This window comes from Pezoporus occidentalis, unplaced genomic scaffold (genome assembly GCF_034315485.1).
Source record: "Pezoporus occidentalis ecotype Australia unplaced genomic scaffold, CSIRO_AGI_Poc_V1 ctg118, whole genome shotgun sequence".
In the NCBI taxonomy this organism is placed as follows: Eukaryota; Metazoa; Chordata; class Aves; order Psittaciformes; family Psittacidae; genus Pezoporus; species Pezoporus occidentalis.
The window spans coordinates 4,530,637-4,555,368 of NW_026912972.1; the positions used below are offsets into that span (position 1 = coordinate 4,530,637).

Sequence of the window (24,732 nt, forward strand, 5' to 3'; positions counted from 1 at the left end):
TTGCCGGCGGAGTCATGATTCAGCACTTCTATTTTTAACCCCTCAGCGCGGCCCGGCGCTCTCACGCCGGCGTTGGCTTGGCGCCAATTACCCCTACGGTGGGGAGCCTCCCCGGTGGGGGGGGGGGGGGGGGCGGGAAGCTTTGAGAGCTGCCGTTATCTAATGAACATTCAAAGTAAATATGAGGTAATTTCCATTCTGTAAGTCTTATGCTTACAGAGAAAGCCCGGTTAAAATAAAAGCCTTTCCACGTATTTCCCCCTCCTGATAATTCAGTACGGTGTGGAAAGGGGGAAAACCAGCATGTTCTCTTGAGGAAAACCCTGCTTTACCTCACGGCTGAGGCTGAAGTAACACCCCCCAGTGCCACTACCCCACGTCACGGTCTGACCCAAGCCCACTGGAACGTCTTTGGTGCTGATGATGAATACAGAACAGGCCTTAGATCAAGTGCAACAGCATCATCCTTTCTTCAAGTGTCTCTTCACCAAACCTGAACTGTTGGGTGCTGGTGACTGTAGTGATGACATTTTTAGGCACCAGAGTTAACAATCCATTAAGAATCCCAGAATGGTTTGTGTTGGAAGGGACCTTAAAGCTCATCCAGTTCCAACCCCTGCCACGGGCAGGGACACCTTCCACTAGAGCAGGTTGCTCCAAGCCCCTGCGTCCAACCTGGCCTTGAACACTGCCAGGGATGGGGCAGCCGCAGCTTCTCTGGACACCCTGTGCCAGCGCCTCAGCACCCTCACAGGGAAGAACATCCTGTAGATGTGTTTGTCATGCATTATATACACAGGTGTTATTAACTTAAAATTCATAAACTTAAGCGCACAAACACTAGGAAGCATCTGAATTCAGGCTGTCCATAACACCCTTGAGCCTTTTCACACAGCAGAGCAGCCAACAGGAATAACAGGGAATTATCCCTTATTTTCACTGCCACAAAGTGAGTTTCAGGCACGTACTGACACACGTACCTTCATCACTTCATGCCTACATTCTTTGCGTATCCAGAGTCTGCAAAGCCCCTGTAATTTTTGCTCTCAAGCAAAATCTTAACTGCAGCCTTAACTCTCGCTTCAGCTATACGTGAGCACAATACTGTTGTTAGAGGAGTAAAGTAAAACCCAGGGTTTATTAGCTCAAACTCTTCACATCAAATGACATTCTCCTTCGTAGTGGCAGAGCAGCCCTATCCTGAGAGAGGGAGACAAACTCTTTCAAAAATACATTAAATTACTCAGAAAGCCAAAAACACTCAAGTTAATAGACAGCTCTCTCCCCAGCACTACAAATTTTAGCCAATTAGTCATTACACCACATCTGTGAAGTGGGTTAATTTAACTCTTCTCATTTTGCATAGAAAGAAGGCAGAAAGGTTAGGGGACTGGCCCAAGGCAACAAAGAGCACTCAAAGCTGAGCCTAGAAAGCACACTTCTTGTTTCCCACACCTACATCTCAACAACTAGACTTGGCTTGCCTACATCAGAAAATAGACTGGCATAACTATAGCTGTGTAATTATACCATAACAGTTTACGCCGGAATAACTCTCCTTACGGACATTCTCCTCCAGATGGAAAGTGACTTCCCAAAAGCTGTCCAAATTCACTCAACAGCACACACTTCAGGTTTTGCCTTCTGCCTCCTCCCCCCCCCCCCATTCTTCATATTGGGTGGTCAAAATTCCTAAGATGTGGGTCTCAGCAGCATTTTGAAGCCTTTGATCACTTTCACAGACCACTGAAAAGCAGGAGAAAATGCAAAAGATGTCATTGAAATGCTACAAGCCTCGTTGTCAAGATTTTTATGGTGCTTTTCATCAAAATGTTGAAAACTGAAAGCTTCCAGCTGGCTCTCCTTACAGGTAATAATTTAATAGCTAACAGCTTTCCTCACAAAGCTGCTGGAACCTGTTTGAGCCATGGAAGCTGATGGGAAACCCCAGACCCATGCTCTTCAGTAAATGCTTCTGATTTTTTTAATTCTGCTGCTCCATAAGCTTTCAAAAAACAAATGATGCTGTGAAAACAAGGAGTGACTAAAGGAAAAGTAAGAGACAGGGAATAAAGTGAAAGGGGTTGCCTTTAGAAATCAGCTTGTCAACTCCAAGGGCTGCAGAGATGAGTGCATCTTCACTACAGCAGCACAAGGGTGAATCCATTGAAACCAATACAAAACTCAGCTTTGGGGCTGCAGCAAGAGCTCCACAGTGGTTTATGTCAACCACACACCTGCCCCTAGATGATTCTCAGCAAAGCAACTGTGATGATCTTGAGGACCAAGTGTTGGCTTGGGATCAAGAGACCATCAGGGTCCTCCATGTAATTTCAGCCAAGTCATTATTTCTCTGCATTTCAATTCTCCATTTCTAAAATGTGGTAAATAATGCAATGAGACTTTTTCTTCTGCTGAGCAATGCTTCAAGAACAACTATCAGCTTTGCCATGGACTTCTGCCACATTAGAAGTCACTTCAGCATAGTTCCAAAAGAGAAGCTTTTGGAGCTGCTGTGAGCCTGGTGGGCAGCCCCTTTTCCTCCTATTTTCATCAACAAGACATAAGGAACATTTGCACAGCTCTGCCTACTCTGGGACACAAGGCCAGCTACCTTGGAAATTACAAGTGATGCCAACAGTCACCTACTCAAGACCCGTATGTCCCTCCAGGTATTTGCTTAGTCCCCTTGCACCTCAGTTCTACCCTTGCCTGCTGGAGATAATAGAGCTGTCCTGTCTCACAAGGACCCTGGGAGGGGAACTCAGTTCCTCATTGTTTGTCAGTAACATGATTCGATAGGTTAGTGATGGGCTCAGCCTCTTTTCAGCAAATCATTTAAAAGTTTTAACCCCCTATATATGCATGTGTGTGAGAATTATTATTCAAAACAACCATAATGCAGATGTGTAAATTCTGGTTTAAATGATATTTTTCGCCTTTTTTAAATACTTGTATAAGGTAAGGTATTCTAGGAGTTCACTCCTGAAAAGCTTGTATTATGTACTCACATAAATAGTAGCTCCTCACAGCATAAGCTCCAGATCTATTTATACTTAGCAAATTCAAAAAGGCATATCTTAACACACACTGTCCCTTGGACAGCTATGAACACCACAGAGCAGCAGACCCCTGCATCTGCTTTCTTGCCTTTAGACTGAACCCTCTCTTTTCTACCCGCAGAAGGAGGCAAACTGGATCAAATCCCAATACACTTTGAAGAGGACAAAAGCAGACCTTTGTTCACTTAACTGTGCATTGGACAATCTAAAAAGCATATAAGCACTAATCTGTTCATTATTCCATCTCCTCCTCTTTGCTACAATAAAGGACTGTTTTATGCTTATATGCATCCTTAAAGAGACCCATAAAGAAAATAATGAACATCCTTGAATATCTTCAGAGCATACTTTATTCATTTTAACAGGGACACAACATACTGTATCCCTTGTATTTCACTGAGATAAAAGCCTATAGATTAATTCCTATTAAAACAGTTGGTATTTTCAGGACATGCAGATGTAATTTATGGAGAGGCACAATACTCATAATAGCTCAAAGGCCACAGAAACTGTAGATCTGTGTCTGTTACTGTAGTTGTACAGGCATTCATTGTACAGAGAGCAGTTGAAAAGGCAGAGTATGTAATCTGAATACTAAATTTGTGAATAGTTTCTCACTTGCGCTGGTTAGGCTTTTCAAGAGCAGCGGATGCTTTGTAGGGGACTTTGTAAAACATTCTGCTAATCTATCACATGGTTTGCTGTATTCTCTTATCTTTACTGGTAGAGCTTCATTCATCAAAATATTTGATTCTTAAAAGGGCACCAGCTCCTGCTCTGTACGCTCCACCTGAATTCAGTGTGCTCTGTGTGAGACGCTTCACAACAAATACTTCTTCCTTATTCTGTGGCGAACTTCATGTGTACGTAACCCAGAAGTATACAAGAAACAAAGATCCTTTCCTTTACCCCCATGTATTCCAATTGCTATATCCAAGTTACTTGGAAAATAGTATTATATTTCCTGTTTTATTATCAACAGTAAAAGCGTACAGGTTTTATCCTCTATTATGGAGATATAAATGTATATGGATATAGCATTTATGAGGAAGGGCAATTCTGAAGTGTTCTAACAAAATTTAACTATGACACAAGCTACTAACAGAGAAGCCTTGAGCCTGGGATCATTTTTATTCTTTGCTTGTACAGCACCTAGCACAATGAGGATTTATGTGTGACCTAGCTTCCTGCTTAGTACTTCAACAAAAATGAGAATTAACTCTTGCTTTGCTTATGTCTGAAAATCACAAATACCAACAGAATTACATACAACCAATACCAAACAGAGGACAACAGAGTATTATGAAGTTCATGAAGCAGCTGATGAAAAAGTGTGCTGGATCTATTTAAATTGCTAGAGCTGCTAGAGGCATTTAGGCAGATAGGCAGTTGTTTATTTTATTTAGTAAAATTAGAGGTGTCAGTTATGTTGAATATTGCAAAGTACCACTGAACATCTGAATATTTGGTGGGAGTGGAATTCTTCCATTTCCCTATGCAGGGATAACATGATGATTGAATCTTAAAATGTCAAAAGCTGCCATTTGGGTTTGAAGGGGCTTCTACCATACTGAAGTCTTCTGCCAAATTGGGCTGCAAACATCGTGGGAGCAGGTCTTGTAAGGCTTTTGACACTTCCCTTCTGGGTTCAACCTGATACACTACAGCTATATTCAGAGTCCTCATCCTGGGTGAAATATAGAATAGATAAGGCCACCCTATACATTTATTTCTGAGCTTGCAAAGAGTTCTCACTACTGCTTTCTGAAGCTTGGCAATTAACTGAGGAATAAGGACATTTTCTATTTGAATCCAACCTACCTGTAAGTGCACAGCATGAGCCTGTGGCTCCCTGGAGGCTAGGGGCCACAGAGGTGACCCAGGCTAGCATGGCAGGAACCTCGCCACCTAGGTGAGGTTCCCACAACCCCCAGGAAGGGAGTAGGGCAGGCCAGAGATGAGAGCCAGGTCTCACCAAGAACCCTGACACTCATGCAAGTCTGCAGCAATGAGGCAGGTTGGATGCCAAGCCAATAAGTCAATCTACAGGTCAGAATCAGCAAGGTCCATGGCTAGAAAGAGGCACAATTTCTGCCAAGCAGAAGACCAGCATGTCCCAAAGCTAGAGCCATCATAGGGCTGATCTTAAATGGGCTACTTGGCCAATGGTGGGAGTGTGTGTGCAGGCCCTAGCTGAGGCTGATCAGGGTCGTTAAGGTCTTTTGGTGCTTTCAGGGTCCTTGCACTGCTAAACCAGCTTCAACTCTGAATAACTATGGATAGGAGTTTTCAAACAAGGAAACAGACAGCTGACCTTAACATGAAATTAGATTGTCTAACTGACTCCCTTGCTCAGCAGGAACTGTTAGGCATCCCACTTCTCCTTTGCAGAAGAGTGATGCTTTGCACAAGGGGAGTAACTGGCTTGTTTTAAACTCACATCTTGCCTTACCTTTCAGGAGCGTACATATCTCCCTGGAAGTTAAAAAGGCTGTTTTCCCTGATTCTATCTGACTGGTTGTATGATTTCTCTCAGGTTACCAGGGCCTTTTTTCAAAACACCTGAAGGATGTTCTGTTTCTTCATTACACTCCTCACTTACCATGTGTCCAAAACCACCATCACCTCTGTTCAGCGTGCATAGCTACAAACTGTGAACATGAACTTACTGATGTGTACTTTACCCTCTTTAGCCCTTGTTCCTCTTCCTTCACTGCTTTTCCAGCATCATGCTAGTGCTTAGAGGGAGCTAGGAAAAACCTGTGGTGCTGGGTTGAAAACTAGTTGAAGTGGTTGTCAGGGACTAAATAGGTGATGAATCTTTCAGGCTGACAGCTCCTGCAGGCATGTGGCTCTGCAAAAAAACCTGATCCAGAAGACAGGCCCAGCTGTCCCAGGCCAGGGGAGTAGGGCAGGGATTAGTTAGTCCCCTCTGTGCTACTCAGCACAATGCATGGACTCAGAGCGAGCAGTTCACTGGACAGTACCACACCTACAGTGAGAAACTGCCATTCAAACCAGTCTTTTGATCATTGCAGAAATGGTATAACATCAGAGTCTCATGGTTAATGAAGTCAGAACATAAAAGCGCCTGAGAAAACAAAAACGCCTGGCCCTCTCTGTCCAGAAGTGGCACAGCTGAACCAAAGGCTGACAATGTCATCTCAGAGGTGAGGGACAGCCTAGGGACTAAGCCTAAATCCGTATTGTGGATGACTCACTTTCAATGCCTTGCTTTGGAAAAGGATACTCATTTCCCCTTGCCATTTACATGGGGTACTCTGCTACAGGCATCTAGTTCAGCTTCCTATTCCTTGGCTGTTTCTGGAGTCCATGGAAAAGACTAATGCTTCCCAATTGCAATTCCAAGCACCAAAATTAAATTTCCGCTGGTAGTCACTCTCCAGAAGAGCATTCCTTTCTACAGTGACTACACAGGGAGGCTGGAGAAATCAGTTGGCTAAAAGAGTTACTTACAGGGGATGAATATCCCTGTTCATACTTCTGTTCTTCACATAGACAATAAAGCTGATAGTATTTCTTCTCTGACAAATGTTTTAAAAAAGAGGAACACTTCAACAGGAGGGGCAGGGACTTGGATACAGCTGTGATGGAGGCCCTGTGACTGTGCAGGAGAGAGAAATTTAAAGAATAGGGGGGCTCTATGCCTCTTTTGTGCCCATAAGCGAAGTGTCACCATACAAGTGTCCTGGAGTTTGATTATATAAATACAGTCACCTTAAATTAACTGGCTACATAATCAGTTTTGAAGTGGAGCCAGGTTAACTTTGATTAACCACAAGCAACAATTTAGATCGTAAAAATAAAACATTAGCATCTTGTTACACTCTTCTCAGTTTTACATGAAACAGTGTTTGACCACAGCCTTTTAAAGCTGCATGTTAATTCTTATTGCGAAGCATTCCTCTGTCTTGCTCCAGCAGCAGAGCTGATGGAGTGCTCCACACCTTTTTTTTTAGGAGACAGATTTGGTTAGTGGCAGAGAATTTCTTCATTTTCAAAGTTTTATTTATTATTCTTATTTTACTCCAGGAAAGGAATAACATTTCTCTACATCCAGACATTACCCACACATAACTGTGCAAGCAAAGAAAGCATAACTTCATTCTTGTGGTTTGAAAATGCCTCCTTTTTCCTGTTTGTTTATTTTTAAGAGGGCGGTGTTTCTATTTTTCAGTTCTCCTTTGGGAATTTAAATCAATGAAGACATCATTTGGTCTCTGTATTAAAAGACAATCTTGTACTCCCAGCTATGCCAATATACTCTCATTTTTTTCTGAGGTCTGGAAGAACAAATGTTACTCTCTGTTTATTAGCAACATGAGGGATTCTTCTAATTAAGATTTTAGGTGGTGGAATGATGGCTAAAGAAGATGTCATTTTATCAGGTATCTTTTCTTCACTGCACAAGCCTGAGCTTATACAACTGATATGACTAGAAATCCTCCTACTGACTTCAGCTGAAAAGGCCCCATCTAAGATGTACAAAAGTAAAAATAAAGATTCCAATTTTACAGCATTATGAATGAGGACACAAATAGAAAAACCTTTGCAGATATTTTCTTCATCCTTTAATTAAAAATTCTTCTGCAAATTGCTTTTGCTGGTTTATTGTGTCTGTACACCGTTAAAGGGTGTTCTTTTCATCACAAAACTTTCCTCATGCAAATGTTTCGTATGAAGCCCTACAGAAGTACCAGGTCTCAGCTTACTCATTGCATTAGAAAGGCAAACATTTTTTTTGTAGTGGCTTGCTGCTGGTTTGGCTTTGTTGGGATGGGTTTTAATTCAACAAGGGTATAATTTTACATTTGGCTCTGTAGTTAAAAATAGCTCTTGAAAACGATCCTTAAAATGTGAAGATGTTTTCCATAGAAATTGTGTCCAAATAGGTCTTTTGCATTGACTTGATCTTTTAAGTGATTTCTACACTATATTGAGTTGTCTTCATTGACTGACAACAAAACCATGACCCTCAGAGAGGTTATCGTAGATAGCTCATGCAAGACTTTTGCACATTTGCACATATGAGCCTTTAAAGTGTCTAGCTGCCTGTAGATGGTGGCTTCTTCTTTTGTAAGACAAAAAGGCTCTGTTGAAAACTGTCACTTAGTTGTCCTTACTCTAAAATCAGAGTTACTGAAAGAGGAGAAACCAAGATGACGACTTCTCTAAGAATTACCGTCTGTGGCTGCTCAGACAGAGCTATGAAGAAACCAAAATGCCAAACTGTGGGGCTGACCTCATATTTCTCCACGGGAATGCTTTTTTTCCACTGCCTCCTTTAAGAGATAGTTTCTTACTTTAGATAAGGGAAACTCCATCAGCTGCTTCATAGAGCAAAACTGACACCCACTGGCCACCCCCAGTACTTGAAACGTTTTGAGCTATCGAGCAATCCTGCTTCAGAGCAGAGCAGGAGAAAACGAGAAGTGGATCAACCTTCTAGCCCATCTCAGCCCTTCTTCCTTACAGCTCATGACCGCAGCTTTGTCAGTGGTAGCCCCAAAAGCCCACTGCCATGAAGTGGGATGATGCATGGTGTAACACACAAGCTCCCTTTCACTCCTAGGGAATCAGTTGTATAAACTCCTTTTACATGGCAAGTGACAGTGCTCCTACCCCTTTCTGTAGGAAGATGGACCAGCTTTACTGACCCATTTTTTCCCTGAAATTCAAGAAGACATTTCATTTGCTCAGTCTCAGGCTTGCTGTGCCCACGGTCCACCACACTTCCCTGCAACAGCTATTTGCAAGCAGCCATCCATGTGCTGGTTGCCACTCAGCCACACTTAACTCAATTCTGCTCCAGTGGCGGTCTGTCTCCTCTGTATCCCAAATTTCTCTGTGGTATCCTTGTTCCTTTTCACACTCACCTCCAATTGCTGGAGCTTTATTTAGGCTCCCAAAGATAATATTTCCTACTTTGCCTGTGTGTTGTATGAAGGAGTGTCCCTTTCTGCCGCCCTGTCACAGCACAGGCCAGAATTTAACTGGCATTTATACATTTATTTTTCAATCTCACTGCATGCTCGTATCTGATTTGCTATCCACTTAGGTACTTCCAACATGATTGCCTTGTAAGTAGCTCCTACCGACCGAATATCTTTGGTTTGGATTATATTTATCTCCTCATGGAGAACTTCAATCTTCCCTGACATTCAATCTAATTCCTTAGCCTCCTCCAGATGTCATATATCATCATGTGCTACTCTGTGGTATTATTCCTTTCTCCAGTCTGGTCTTTGAAACTCTCCTCCACTCTCTTATGTGTTACTGATTTCAAATAGTACATTATATTCTACATGGAACATGTCACTGTGCTGAAGGGTACATTATTATATTTTATGTAACCAGTGTGCCCTTTTACACCTGTGTGATCAGTTTGCACTTCAGCTATTTGAAACATCCCAGTAGTACATTATTCAAAATTTAAAGCATGGTGTCTCTAAAGCACTGTCCTGTTTCTTATCGCAGTTTCCAGACAGTATAGAGTAACTTCTGTTGTTAAACAGGGAAGAACGTTTCCTAACAGTGAACAGCTTCATCCATGCACATTCTCCTTGCCTGTGCTACTGCCTAAGCTGGCTCAGCCGTAAAGGAAAAAGGAAACCAGGGTAAACTGGGCTCTCCCTGTCTGAACACTCGTACATTCAGGTTGTCTCACAAGAGTTTTCAAGAACAGGCAAGCTAATCTAGTAGTTTAAATAATTATTTTTTTGAGACCCCTCACAGAAATGAATAATATGACTTCACTGTAGATGCCCCTTCCCTGGAGACATTCAAGTCCAGGCTGGATGTGGTTCTGGGCAAACCTGATCTAGTTGAAAAAGTTCCTGCTTATTGCAGGGGGTGTGGACTAGATGACTTTTGGGGGTCTCTTCCAACCCAAATCATCCTATACTTTTATGATATACAGTCCTCCTTTTATTTAACTTCTCCAGGTGAGCAAAACATCATCATGCATTGCTTTAGCAGAACTTGATGAAGTTACAAGATTATTTGATGATGTTTAATAGCTGGTTAATTCATGAGTTGAAGGCCACATGAGAGCAGCCTCCTTCTTCCATCTCACTTTCTAGTCTTGACTGAATTACAGTCTCTCCCAAACTACAATGTGCAGTCTCATGGCCAGAGGATGAGGTGGTTATGTGGAGAATATGAAGCCCATGCATCTGCAGATGTCACCATTTCCCAGATGCAGTGGCTAATGGTAGGACGGAGGGGACGCACTTTTGCCTTACTGAGGGGTGACCACTCCCTGAGCTTCCTCTTCAGCAAGGGGTCACTCTCAATGCTGAACTGAAGCAGCAGATATGTCTCCCCTGCTTTCCTTGTGCAGTGATAACGCTACTGAAATAATCCTAAACTGCTATATACATGCATTTATTGATTTTCCTTGCTTAAAGCTTAGCCATGATTTCAGGCATGTAAAAATCCATTACATCAGAAGGATTTGTCAGTGAAATGCATTTTATGTTAAAAAGGGAGGGGAAAGAAGAGGTTCAACAAAGAGTCCTGGGATTTTCAGGCTATGCCTTAGATAATCATGGGAATGTGAGAATATGGGTAAGTTTCCACCTCAGTTCATGTCCACAGAAATGATGTGCTTTCTCTGCTGACTTCGGTTTGAATATTCTTTTCCTTATTCAGATTAGATTTGCCTCTACACAGTGGTATTCCTGGGGGAGAAAATTGCTTATACAGATGTTGTTTAATTTTCAAATTTCATTTTTCAAGGCAATTGCTGATAAAGGACCCACCCCATCACCCTCCTGAGTATTTGCTTATTCAAGGTCTGCAAAGAAGGATAATTTGCTCCAGTTCTCAGCATGGTGGCACAAGAAGAGGCTGCATGTTTGCAGAGGCACAGGACTCATTTTGATCATCCAATTTCATGGACATGTTTGAACACAGCATCCCTGTTCTGTTTTATGCTGTCAGGTCATCGTCCTGAAAGACCTGTCCTGTTTGGATGCGAGTTAAAGCAGGGTGTCTCTGCTTTGCAAGACCACATTAAGGATATGGTGCTTATGTACAACCCTGATCTTATTAATGATTGACTGTTTCAAACCAGACATCACATCCACCCTACTGCATCCTGGTGAGACCTCTTCACTGTGCCAGTATCTTAGTACTCATGTTCCCATCTTCTTTCTATTTAAATGAGGAGGTTGAATTAAATGAGCTCCAGAGGTGCTCCTTCCAATCTAAATTACTCCACACACACACATTAATAGTAACACTACTTAATATTTTCTGAAAGAGTCTCCCATGACCATCACAGAACACAAAGGTTCAAAGATGTTATAATCCACATATGCAAGAAGCAAGGACAGAGAAAGGGCAACATACGGTGCAGAAAAAGAGTTGGTTTCTAGTGATCTAATAATTTTTTGCAGTATCATGGGTATCAGGGTAAGGCTTCAAGGGAAATTGTGTACTCATCCCAATCTTTTGCCCTTCATGCATATTTAAAATCCACAGCCACTTTCCAGCCTTTTAATGATTCTTCTGGTTTGGGTTTTTATTTTCATATTGTTTTAAAGTTACTTGAAAAATAAATACACTGATCAAAGGGTTTTCTGGAATTGTAGCTTGCTTTCTACCCTTTCATACATAATGGAAGTACAGAGATGAAGGCATAGTAAAGCGTGTGGCTGTACTGTTTATTGCTTTCCTCTGGGGCGCCATTTATCTTACAACTACTACAGTTTGCTTTGGGAAACGTGTCTGATCGTAACACTTGCAAATGCACATTTCCAAAGCTGGCTCTGATAATTTATGCACTCACACTTCCATATCACACATTCTTTTTAAAGCTTCCCTTTTCACAATGTCGTTCCCCATTTTCACTAAAACAAAGGAGGGGGAATAAAGCCCACCTGTGATATACCTACATGGAAACCTACAAGATGAAGAATAAAATTTCCATCAGGTTGTTCTCTATATCACATTAGGCCTTTTGGGCCACAACCTACAGCATGCATACTAACACTGAAAAAATAGAAGAAAGAGAGAATTTAGGAGAAACTGAGGCACTTGCACAGGGTGCCCAGAGAAGCTGTGGCTGCCCCATCCCTGGCAGTGTTCAAGGCCAGGTTGGAGGGGGCTTGGAGCAACCTGCTCTAGTGGAACGTGTCCACTGGAACTGGATGAGCTTTAAGGTCCCTTCCAACTCAAACCATTCCATGATTCCAAATTTGTCAAGATCATTATTTCAGAGTATGAAAACAGGAAAAAAAATAGCTATGCAAGTATATTTTACTTGAAGACTGTCCTTTACAATTTACCTCAGCAGATATCAGAATGTGCAATTTGATGGAAAGTTTTTCAACAAACCCCCAAATTGTTGGGCATTTTCTTCCCCTTACATTTTCATATCTGCCAGTCAACTTGAAAAATGTCCACCCTAAATTTAAATTTTCTGCTTTTGGAAACATAGTTCTGGATTTGGAGTCTTCCGTTTTCTCAGGCAAAAAAACCCAAAACCAACATGGTGAATGGAAATTATTTCACTACAATTTTATTTTAGTTAAAATTCAAATTTTCTGTTTTAAAAAAATTGATGAAGAGTTTTGGCCTTCTGCAATCTTTATTCTCGCTTTCAGTCCATAGCTGCTGGCATGGCAATGGACTGAAGAGAGGACAGAAACAATATCTCCAGCAAAAGCTATGTGAAAGGAAAACACAGGGAGAATAACAAAGGAATAATAGTATTTGCCTTATTCTAATCCAGTTTCCAACATCCACCGTATTTAACAAATGAAATCAAGGCCACAGTCGCTAATACCAGGGTGCTCCAGGTCATTTTTTCTCTGTGTATTTTAACCCACAACCAAATTGAGGTTCACATTGCCGAGCATGGGCAGTTCCTAAAAAACAGCCCTTACACAAAGACACTATAATATTTCTGGCCACTTTATGTTTTCCAGTAAGAAAACCTACCCCTACATATGCTTACTTGTGTTTGGGCACTGTAAGCCAATTTTGGCATGGCAAAGGCCATGTGATTGTATTTTGTCAAACATCAGCTACTTCTCAGCAAGTGAACCTTATGGAAAGCAGGGTCACAGGTGCCTCTCACAAAACCAGAATTAGGGAGAGTGTGGGCTCTTCTTCAGCCCAAAAACCTCCCCTGGCAAAAAGTTTTAGACCAAGCAAGCAAGAGGTAATGTAAAAAACAACCCCCAAAACTTTCCACTACACTTGAACTTTCTTTTTTTTCTCCTGTGGTAAAAGGCAGACGAGTTTGATGTTTATTACCAGTTTTTCCTATTGTCATTGCACAGAGTTAATGTAACTGCCATGCTATAGTAATACACATCTGCTCTTTGAAACGCACCGGTGAATGTCAGTTAGGTAGTATTTATGCTTCTCGTGGCATCAGAGTAATTAACATCCCCTTCGTTTTAAGTATGTGATGAAACAATATATTAAAAGTCTCCGCAGAACATACCAGGAAGGGTTGAAACAGTAGGAAAAAAAAAAGTCATAAAGATCAGGGCTGCATTTCAGCACCTCACTTTAGGTATGGTAGTTTAAACGCAGGGCAAAATCCCACTAATGGTAGTTAAGCAAGAGGTGCCCAGGCTACATGCCAGCACAGAGGTGAGGATGGAGGAGCATCCTTTACTGAGGCTCTGGACTAGAGTCACCTGAGTTACTTGGATTCCCTTTTGTTCTCTGTTTGCCCATCCTAAAGCTTCTCTGATTTTATTCATACAGCGTTCAGTTTCATTAAATGTTTATGACCCTATTACATGGTACAGTTTTAGATTACTATAATAAAAGGGAGTTGATAAAACTTCATTATCTGTGGTGGCAGAGGAAGAATAAAACCTTACACTTTCAAGTTTGTCCACAACATTGTCTGCAGTAACCTCTTTAAAAACCAAAGCGCGCACACACACAAACTCCCCCTGAAAACCCGAATTCGCTGTTACTGGAGTCAGTGTCACAAAGTCACTGTTGGAAGTTGGTACATCAAGCATATAAAGAAAACTTTACTAAAGCCATAATTTCTTTGCCACTGCATTTATTATTTTGGAGCAACACCTTTTTGTTCCCTGTGTTACTGGGGTGGGAAGTATACAATAGTTAAAGCACAGGAGCGTCACCTCAGCAAAGGACAAAGCTATACTTGAGCTGGGGTGTGGAGCTCAGAAATTCCTGTGATCTTTTCCTTTAAAAAATAAATTGCTGGCACTTCAATCATTATCAGAAGGAAGAGAGTATTTGTTTCAAAGAGGCAGAACAAAGGCTTTAAAATTAAACTCTGCTCATCTCCAGCTTCTTAGTGAATGCAGGAATAAGAAAGATTTTAAGATCTGCAGAGGTGTTTTAATTCCTTTGTGTTATACAGGTAAAATCTCTTTTCCTCCCTCTTGCCAGGTGTGCCAGAAAAGATATTTGATAAAATCCAGTCCTCAGTTTTGAGTTTTATAAAAATCAAAGAAGAAAAGTTGTACTAACAGCCCTTCAAAATACTCCCCTCTCCCCTCCCATGGCATTTCAAACAGTCTGATTTTGTTCAGAAGATGAACTTGGCTGCGCCGTGCAGTACTGATGCTTGATCACCTACTGTTCAACCAAAAGAGAAGCTACCTGAGATGTACCACATGTTCCTGTGGTCTGGGGGAGCCCACAGTGGGGGTCTGAGATGCACATCCCAAAATGCCTGCAAGGTTCTGGCTCTGACATTCCAGAGGGGGAATTCAAACACTGTGGAACTGAAGAGGCACATCTAATGGCTGACAGGGAGAAGGAAGGAATCTCGTGCTGTCAAGGTTTGGGAAGGGTTTCTGTGGGGCAAACCTGTTGTCCAGACTCCTGAAGAAAGTCTGCACAAGACCGGTCTGAAAGGTGCGTATTGCACACTGGCTGAAAACTGGTCTCAAAGGGTCCTTTGAAGGTAGAGGGCTGGGTAAGCCATCAGGGGCAACAGCCTGACTGCAACGGGTTGAAAAAAAACAGGAGGTGGTGGCTTCCCCATCTGCCCTGCTCCAGCTACACCATCCCCTCATCACCCCCTCTGAGCCCCCATGTATTTCTTGTGCTTCCTTTATCTCTCACTCTTTCCACCCCAAAAAGTTCTCTTGCAAGGAAGAACCATCTCCGTTTGAGAGCAGGGCAAGCTGTAGCCCATTTTGCCAGCTGTGGGTTCCAGATCTGTTGGTGGAGAGCAGATATACAGGGAAAAGGCAAGGAGATGTGAGAGATGGGGCAGGTGGTGGCACTGGACGGGAAATCTCAGGTTTTGTACCTGAGATAGGCAGGAGGACAGAGCCCCTTCCTTACTCATGGCCCCATGGCCATTGTGCTGGCATTGCGTCTGCTTGGAGAGCCTCAGCCACATCTCTGCAATGTGCTGGGGGAATGATATGGCCTCTACCCAGTGCAGTTGTCCTTGATTTAATGCTGGTTTAACTGCATTTAGACTAGCAGTGCTTTACATCACTGGGACTGAGGAGAGCTGGTTCTCCCTTCACCCACCTGAAAATGCACCTGCAGTTTATGGTCATAGAATCATAGAATAGTTAGGGTTGGAAAGGACCTTAAGATCATCAAGTTCCAACCCCCCTGCCATGGGCAGGGACACCTCACACTAAATCATATCACCCAAGGCTCTGTCCAACCTGGCCTTGAACGCTGCCAGGGATGGAGCATTCACAGCTTCCCTGGGCAACCCTCTCTAGTGCTTCACCACCCTTACAGAAAAGAACTTCTTCCTTATATCCAATCTAAACTTCCCCTGTTTAAGTTTGAACCCGTTACCCCTTGTCCTATCACTACAGTCCCTAATGAAGAGTCCCTCCCCAGCATCCCTGTAGGCCCCCTTCAGATACTGGAAGGATGCTATGAGGTCTCCATGCAGCCTTCTCTTCTCCAGGCTGAACAGCCCCAACTCTTTCAGCCTATCTTCATACGGGAAGTGCTCCAGTCCCCTGATCATCCTCGTGGCCTCCCTTGGACTTGTTCCAACAGTTCCATGTCCTTTTTATGTTGAGGACACCAGAACTGCACACAATACTCCAGGTGAGGTCTCACAAGAGCAGAGTAGAGGGGCAGGATCACCTCCTTCGACCTGCTGGTCACACTCCTTTTGATGCATCCCAGGATATGGCTGGCTTTCTGGGCTGCGAGCGCACACTGAAGCTAGCTCGTGTTCATTTTCTCATCGACCAACACCCTCAAGTCCTTCTCCTCAGGGCTGCCCAGAATCTGTTCTTTGCCCAACCTGTAGCTGTGCCTGGGATTGCTCTGACCCAGGTGCAGGACCTTGCACTTGGCATGGTTAAACTTTATAAGGTTGGCATCAGCCCACCTCACAAGCGTGTCCAGGTCCCTCTGGATGGCATTCCTTCCCTCCAAGGTATCCAGGTCCTGCCACTCTGGTTTGGCATTTCAGCTGGAAGCACAAGGGCTAGAAAAAGCTCTCATTTCAAGCGCTCTTCACATAAGCAGAAATGTTGTGAGATTCAGCAGAATGAGGAGCTTCCCAGCTGTCCCTTGGGTTTTTGTTTTTTTTTTGCAGATGCTAAGAGGGAAACCTGGAGCATTCCTGATTTTGAAATGCCTAATAACCAATTTCTTGCACACAGGATCATAAATGTGCAAAGCCTGGAGAGAGGATCATGTGTGCACTAGAGCCAACAGCTCTGTTTGATAGAACCAAAGCAGGTCCAGGCTTTGGCTCTCCTAGCTGACACACATATAGATGTCCCAGTGGAGCATCTGGTGCTAGAAACGCGTCATGTCAGCAAACAAACTCTTCTTCCTATCTGTGAAAAAGATCAGGAGCTGGAAAGAGGAGGCTGGGTGTAGAAGAGAGATGTTTAAATGGCCTTTGAGTAAGAACTGTTGGAAGCAACCATCTCATGGTTGCTTCTTGATGGTTGGAAGCAACTATCTCCTGTCTAACCTCAGGTATACTTCATACATAAAATGTCAGTTCAGTGTCTTGGATTGAAATTGCTCAACATGAAAGAGGCAGTTTCATATAGATGTCATTAGGATTCAGGGTTTCTGCCCACATGCAGGAGAGTGGAAAGCTGCTTTTAAGATGTTGGAGCAGCCCCACTTGATACCTTAGTTTGTGGGATGGATTATGCCTCCAAGGGTTTAACTCAGGTTTTAACTTAGTGTGGCTTGAGGCCGAGGGGGGTTCAACGAGTATCTGCCAAGGCTCCTCAAAGGTAAAAATGAAGTTGGTGCCTATTAGTCAGAAACCACCACAAAGCTGCGGAGCCAGAGGATGCTGAAGCCCTGGGTGTGCTATTTAACACCTGCCAGCTTTCAGCGCAACCGTATCCTATGATGCCGTTTCCACTTGCTTTTGTGGTTAGCAAAACCAAGCCCCAAATCTTCAGCAATTAACACTTTTTCTGTAAGGTTTCTGTTGAAAAGGAGCATTGTTGCTTGTCCAAATCTCAGCGAGGAAAACACAGGTTGAATGCTTTCACTGGATTATTTTATGGAGGCTTTGGTTTGAGGAAAGACAGACATAGCTCAGTGATGGGGAGAAAGGGATCAGGGAGATGAAATGACGTAAGAATGCTGAGAGCACATTGTCTCCACAGAGTAAAAAATCTTTCTAGATACTCAAAATTCCTGTGAAAATCCAAAGCCATAGGGATAAAGCAGCACCTTCTTCTTAGCTTCTCTTAAAATACCCTCCAGCTTGTGATCATTTAAAGCAGGTGTTGGGGGGGTGGGGGGGATTAATTTACTAAAGCAGCCTCCTGCCTGAAGCCCTGCCTGCTCCATCCTGTTTTGGCTCCTGTAGCCCAGTTCATATGCAGGCAAGAAGCCCCATCCTTCAGCTTGTCCTTTCTGCAGCAGGATGGCTTAGAAATACATGGCATCGGCCTGCTCTTGAAGAATGGGGCAGAGCCGCCAGCAAGCTCTGGATGGAAAAAAACCTCACAGACCTCAATTTGCTGCTCTGGCTCCTGCTAGGTCAGAGTGCAGGGGACCGGAAACAACTTTCTGGAGGGAAGGGGTCTCTTCGCACCCCTGCCCAGGGAGGAGGGGAGCTGTCAACAAGCTGCTGCTGTGTATATGGGTCCCTTCTGGCTCCTTTCCTTGTCCATGCCCCAGAGCAATACAGACTACATAGGCATAAGCTCCTTAAAAATCTTTGGAAACAGAAACATTTTTAAACTGGCTGTCCCATGGGTATTCTTTAACAGGAGAAACTAGAGGAATCAGGCACTTTGGAGCAGAAGCAAATATTTATGTATGAGCTGCATTTATTAAATTCCCTTTCATGGTTGACCTCTTTTTTTTAAATTTTTATTTTAAGGGGTTAAATAGCTTAGAAACAAACCCTCTTGGGATGAGCATTTCAGGCTGCTCTAGACCAGGCGTCCCCAGTAATCCTGCTGTTTTAACTGCAAACACAGCTCCTTGCAGACTTGTTCCCCACAAAACACGTCAAACTTCCTTAGTGGGAAGCCCTGGCTTTGCCTTGCTGTTAAATCAACAGAATAAAATGGGGGGAGAGACAACATTAGAGGCCACGAAGATGCTCCGAGGGCTGAAGCACCTCTGCTATAGAAACAGGCTGAGAGAGCTGGGCTTGTTCAGCCTGGAGACAGGAAGGTGAGGCGCTGGCACAGGGTGCCCAGAGAAGCTGTGGCTGCCCCACCCCTGGCAGTGTTCAAGGCCAGGTTGGACACAGGGGCTTGGAGCAACCTGCTCTAGCGGAAGGTGTCCCTGCCCATGGCAGGGGGGTGGAACTGGATGAGCTTTAAGGTCCCTTCCAACACAAAGGATTGATTCTGTGACAGCAAGCCGCAGTGTTAGCCCTGGAGCTGCAGGGCCATTCAGGAATGGCATGCCCATCCTTGGTTGTTAGCAGGCAGCAGAGGCGGGAAGGGAGAGAATGAGTAACAACATCAGCGAAGGAATATCTATGCACAGCACTCAGAGCAGCTGAGTCTGTCCTGTTCTCCTCTCCAAAAATGGGAGGGCTTGGACAAGACACCCACATGATCGAGAAGAAGTGGAAGTAAATAAAACACATCAGTTAAGCAAAATCCCACACACAAGCTCATGTATGTGTAGGGTTTTCAAGGACTGGCGTGTTGGAAGTGATGCGAAGGTCTAAAGTTAATCTCCAGTGTGACTGTGCTGCCTTCTCCACGGCTGCTGTGGGACACGCTGGTGCTGCAGGTCAATGGCTGCATGGCTGATATCCATATATTGTCAGTGTGAACAGTAATATATATTTGCATAAGGCCTTCCTGCTGGAATGAACTATTGTCATAAAGAAACCAAAGCACTGGATGAGATCAGTGATGGACAGATTCAGATACTTTAAGCCTGCTTTGACTCCCAAGCACAACTGGTAATCTCCAAGGTATTCTGATTGTGGTATCTGAGCTTCATCAGCTGCACCTGACTGACCCAGCAGCATACACATCCACATGACTGCCCATGGAATAACGTTTTGACCTGATCCTGGATTTTCCATGGGGTCTCACACTATCCCATAACCATGGGAGGGTGACTCCAGCACTGCAATGGAAATGCTTTTTCTCTGTGCTCTGCTTTTGTTATCCCAGCAGCAAGCAGGTGCCATACCTAGACATGACACATGCACAGAAGAAACAAGCCCTGTAATGTTCTTGCACAACTAACATTGTAAGTTAGACTGCATTCCTGTCTTTCAGTTGTCAGGAGAGTGTGGAAAGAAGATATTTATCGCATTAGCCCTGCATGATCAAGGAGAAGCCTGGCTGTTTAACGATGCTTTATTAATGAATGCTAGAGGACATCTACCCCTCCTAATGTACAAGTGGCTCGTTACTGAAAAATGCAGGGAGATAAACAGCCAAGTCCTCTGTCTTCTGTGGCTGTTCAGTAGGTGTGTTACACTTGACATGGGTTATTTATGAGTCTCAGATAGTGCCCAAGGCTAAACCTACCATTGCCATTAAAAAATAAAAGCAGATGTAACCGACAGTGCTCTGCTGCTGGTTTAATAACACAAATGTCTTTCACATGACTTAAAAGGAGCAATCCAAAGTGTATCAAAGTCGAGGATAATTTTTCTATCGACTTCAAAGGGTTTGGGATCAGGCTTAATAATGCAGCTGGTACCTCAGCCCCTCCCTCCCAGCCTGCTCCCCCTGTGCCTGCTCTGCCTGGAGGCATATCAATACCTTAGACAAAACCAGTGCTGTGTGTGTGTGACTGCTGCTGCTTGCCCGTGCTGTGCGGATCCTGTGTAACCACTGCTGCAGCATCCCCGCCAGAGCACCCCGTCCTGCCAGCAAGGTCCCACTGCCCCACAAGGGATGCTGCCTGGGGGAGCAGGGAGCTGGAGCATCTACTTCCCTGACTGACTCTTTCCTAGCACTGTATGGACAGCTTGGGTGAAGCATTGAGGCAGCTTTCCCACCCTGCTTAGTCCTGGGGGTTGGAACTGTGTCCCTCTCCAAAATGCAAACAGGAAGGTGTGCTGCTATAAGGGAAACGCTTCCCTAGAGCTTCACCTGACTGCTTTTCTCCCCCAGGTCCTCACACATCTACTAAATTCAACCCACAAATGGAAAAAACCCAAACTCATTCTTAGATCACACTTTGTGTAATACATGAGACATATTTACATCCATGGCATTCCCTATGGCTCCTTCAATCCTACTACAATCAAAGGGTATTCTTGCCATTAGAAGGCCAATAATGACCCTACAGCCATCCTATGGCAACCTTTTTCACTCCAGCAAAGGGGAGCAAAGCAGGCAGGGCTGGTAGGTAATGTGTGGTTTCCATACCTTGGCATCACACTGTTTGCTCCCTGTTGCTCCAAGAGGCATGGATTTTTACCCGCCAACCTTAATTTCCAGAGCAAACCATGATACAGAGGCCTCTCAACTGCAGGCTTTGAATTAGAACTGAAGGAGCCAATGGAACCAAGTGTCTCATAATGCCTGCTGCAGCCTGGCTGTGACAGGAGGCTCTGCTGTCCGCGTCCCGTCCCCCCCCCCCCCCCCCCCCCCCCCAGCCTGCGCAGGTCAGAAAAGGCTTGGGAAGGCACCCAAAAGCACCCTGGCCAGTGGAGATGCTGCAAGTAAGAAGCCAGGCACATGATTAGTCTCACTGGAGACTGCAGGACTAAACACTAAGTACACATGTGAAGTCATGGCTGGAGTGGAGCCTTTTAAAACAAAGTTAATGGAACTCCAGCTCCTGACGAGCTGTTAGTGGTTTAACCCTGCCAGCATGAGGGCCATCTGTGTCCTGGGCTGCATCCCCAGCAGCATGAGCAGCAGTCGAGTGAGATGATTCTCCCCCTCTGCTGTGCTCTGGAGAGACCTCCCCTGCAGTCCTGATCCAGCTCTGGGGCAACAGCACAAGAGGGATGTGGAGCTGTTGGAGCGAGTCCAGAGGAGGCCACGGAGATGCTGTGAGGGCTGGAGCAGCTCTGCTCTGGAGCCAGGCTGAGAGAGCTGGGCTGGTTCAGCCTGGACAGGAGAAGGCTCCTGAAGGGGAGACCTCAGAGCAGCTCCAGTGCCTAAAGGGGCTGCAGGAAACCTGGAGAGGGGCTTTGGACAAGGGTAGGTACTGACAGACAATGAGGAATACCTTTAACCTGAAAGAGAGAAGGTTGAGATGAGACATAAGGAAGTTCTTCCCTGAGGGTGCCCAGAGAAGCTGTGGCAACCCCATCCCTGGCAGTGTTCAAGGCCAGGTTGGACACAGGGGCTTGGAGCACCCTGCTCTAGTGGAAGGTGTCCTTGCCAATGGCAGGGGGGGTGGAACTGGATGAGCTTTAAGGTCCTTTCAAACCCAAACCATTCCATAATTCTATGAGGGAAGGTACATGCAGAGTTGTCCCCAAACAAGAGGGTATGAGGTCAAAAGCGAGCTTTCTGGAGCGGGCAGCTACAGCAGGGGAGAGGAGGATCTCAAAGAACATCAGATACCCGACAGCAGGGGCTTCAGCACAAAACTGCTTGTAAAATTAAATGAGCTTCCCCCTCCTTCCCAGCACGTGCTCACTGCCAACACATTGCAAGCACTCTGGAAAATGCTGCTCACTTGCTCTGTGGTTGCTCATGACAGCTTGATTTGGATGAGAAGAGAGAATTCAAACAGGATTCTGAAGATGATGATGAACAACCTATGATCCAATGTTACCTTCTTTTATTATGGTTTTATTTTCCTAATTTATTTTCTTTCAAAGCAGTGGTACCCATTCCTAAAGACACTGTCTGCATTTTCGAGGAGGCAGTCGGTGGTCCTTACATCCCCCTTTCATTGCACACAGGGTACAGGACACCAAAATAAGCTTATCTATGACTTCTACCAGCTCCAGACCCTGTGGGCCCCTCACCCCCCCAGGCATGCCTCCATGCAGGAAGGTAAGTTTTCCCTCAGGCAAGCAGTTTCAGTAGCACCATACTGGGGTGAACCATGCCAGATTTATCCCACCATGTGAGGTACCAGCCCAGAGATAGTTAAACCAAGCCATCCCTCCTTAAAACAAGAGGGCACCTTGCTCCTCAGAACAAAACTCCTGCAGCCCGCACAGACACTCATTTTAATGACTATACTTTGTTGTAATGTTACCAGATATTTTAAAGAGCGTACCACTCTAGCAGAAGCCACTGCCATCTGTGCTTCCCCAATTAGGAATGCAAGCAAATATGTATTTTACAGTAACATCAACAAAATGTAACGCAGAAGTGGTGTATCTCTGGTTTTGGGGTTTGTTTTTTTTTGTTTTTAAGACACAAATTAGGGAACTAGTCAGTCTTGAAACTGCAGAATTCCCTCACAGAAGAAGAATGGGGTTTTGTAACCAAAAGAATAATCCAAGCAGGACCTCCGATTTTAGTTTTCAAAGAAGAATAAATGGGCTTTAATACTTTTTAAATGTATCATCACTCTGATAACATACCCTGCACTTTTGAAAAGAAAGAACAAGATGAAAAACCTGTTTGCCAAGCTATTCATTAGTGAGCATCCCATGCAACACACCTGAAACCTGCCTTCTGTCAGAAGATGGGTCTTGAGTACTTTCCAAAAATCTAAGCTTCCTCCTTGCCCCCCTCCCTCCCCCGGCTCATATTGGTCACCTGTGAGCTGAGCCACTGTAAATCATTGATTTGGGAAGTAAAAGCTTTTGTTTCCCCTATTACTTGCAACAGGGAGATCTGGGCACTCTACCAATATTGCTGGTTATTTCCAGAAGGTCCTTTCCCTTACACAGCTAGGCCATCACTTCCCCCATCACCCCACTCCCTGAGGAAAGAAGGAAGAGCTTTCAGAGGGTGGGAGAAGAAGACATTAGGGGAGAACACCCAACAATGCAGGAGTAGAGAGGTGGAGGCACCCAGAGCAGGGCTGGAGAGCCCAGCTCTTCGGGAAGACGGGGAGATGCTGCAGGGTGAGGCTGGGTACCACAGGGGGAATGCGGGTACCATGATGTCTCTCACCAGCGATGCTTATCAGGGTGCAGAGCTGCAGGGAGGGCTCGCTGCAGGCTGGGGAGGTGTTTGAAGTCAGAGGGGAGCCGTTAGAAACCTCCAGCCTGCCGAAACAGTGCTTTGCACTGCGGTCACTTGCCTCTTTCTGCCTTTCTTCTGGGTTTTTTTTTTTGTTTCCATCCAAGTGTGTTTTAAACTCTCCCTAGAGCACGCACCCCCACAGGGGAGGGGGACCAGCCCAAACAATGTGAAAAAGCAACATACTGTCTGTGACTGCCAGCAAGGCATCCCTCTCCCTATCTTGCGCTTAATGCGATAATGAATCTTCCCGTAGGAGCTTTGGTGGTTTAGGGCTTACTGACTAATAATGTAACACAGAATACACACAAAGCCACATTTCTCTCTCTCTCTCCTCCTCTTTCCCCCTCTCTCCCCAAATACACAGCTGATCAAAAGCCAGGCTGCAATTAAAACACAGCATAGTTTGGGTTTTATTCTTTACCCAGCTCCCCTCTCCCCCCCCCCGCCATGCCACTAGATGGTATTTCATTAGCAAACAAAAGCTACAGCAGCATAAGTAGTTTCTTCACAGTGGTAATGATAAAGGTTACAGTTTGTAACTCTGCTTTGTACTTTAGCACTTTGCCCTTTTCAAACATTTTTAAGTTGAATTACTATGCAAATAACCAAATCACACAGAAGGGCTATACCTCCTCCTATTCTCTGCCAATGGCAGGGGGCTGGAACTAGATGATCTTAAGGTCCTTTCCAACCCTAACTATTCTATGATTCTATACACAATGGGAAGCAAGCACACGACTTGCCTTGCTGTGCCCAAACTTCCCATTTCTGCATATCCTGATCCCATCTGTAGCTGTGTTGCACTCATGTGCATGTCTCCTCTATCAGCTTAACTGTGAGTAGCTTTTTGTCCAGCAAAGGTCTCAGAGCATCCCTACATGAGGCCACACAGACCCAGAAATGACACGCCTCAATGGTAGAGAACACTGTCCAGCTGCTGCTGTCTTTGTCCAGGTTTTTCAGCAGCTTAATGCAGACGTAAGAACAGAAGTAAGTCTTTCCATGGCCTCTTCTCCTCCCTATGCTGCAACTTGCTCTCTGTGTGTATATTAACATACTCAAGGGACTCCTTGATATACCTGGAGGCTACATACCACCTAAAGGAGCAGAGATAGGGTAATAAACCC

General features: G+C 44.5%; 1 long non-coding RNA gene across 1 annotated transcript; it reads left to right on the top strand.

The window, feature by feature from the left end:
• The first annotated feature begins 80 nt into the window (after positions 1-80).
• On the top strand, positions 81-13,001 carry LOC134155792 (uncharacterized). Its single transcript, XR_009961729.1, has 3 exons — positions 81-186; positions 1,743-1,870; positions 12,695-13,001. It is a non-coding gene; the product is annotated as an uncharacterized LOC134155792 (long non-coding RNA).
• The last annotated feature ends 11,731 nt before the right edge of the window (positions 13,002-24,732 follow it).